This window comes from Otolemur garnettii, unplaced genomic scaffold (assembly GCF_000181295.1).
Source record: "Otolemur garnettii isolate 467f Iridium unplaced genomic scaffold, OtoGar3 scaffold00039, whole genome shotgun sequence".
Taxonomy (NCBI): Eukaryota; Metazoa; Chordata; class Mammalia; order Primates; family Galagidae; genus Otolemur; species Otolemur garnettii.
The window spans coordinates 6,542,877-6,543,641 of record NW_003852434.1 but is presented as its reverse complement, the minus strand read 5'-3'; positions in this window follow the sequence as shown (position 1 = coordinate 6,543,641).

Sequence of the window (765 nt, the reverse complement as noted above, 5' to 3'; positions counted from 1 at the left end):
ACATTCATTCACCTTGCCCCAGTGGAAGGGACTATGTCCATTCATTCACCTTGCCCCAGCAGAAGGGACTGTGTCCATTCATTAGTACATTCATTCACCTTGCCCCAGGAAGAGACTGTGTCCATTCATTTCCTGGCCTCATACAGAAGGAACCCATGCACCTATATATACCACTACACGGAGAGAGATGGAGAGACAAAAACGGAGAGAGCTTTTCTCTCCTGACTTGAGTTTTCTCTCCCTATTAGAAACTTTAGTGTTTTTGTATTCTTTTCTGTAAATAAATCTGTCTTGTTACTGATCCTGTGGTCCGTCAATTTACTCTTTGAATCACTAGACCAAGAACCTGAAATCCGGTATCAGATTTGGCAAGCCAGCCAGGAGAGAAGTCGAAATTCTGGTAACACAATGACAACTGCAACAAAAAAATTGTCAGGTGTTGTGATGGGCACCTGTAGTCCCAGCTACTATAGTCCCAGCTACTTGGGAGACTGAGGCAAGAGAATTGCTTAAGCCCTAGAGTTTGAGGTTTCTGTGAGCTGTGACACCATGGCACTCTACCGAAGGCAACATAATGAGACTCTGTCTCAAAAAAAAAAAAAAAATCGTTTTGGCGCCTATAGCTCAACCGGCTAAGGCGCCAGCCACGTACACCTAAGGTGGCAGGTTCGAATCCCCAGCCCGGACCTGCCAAACAACAATGACGGCTGCAACCAAAAAATAGCCGGGTGTTGTGGTGGGCACCTGTAGTCCCAGCTACTTGGG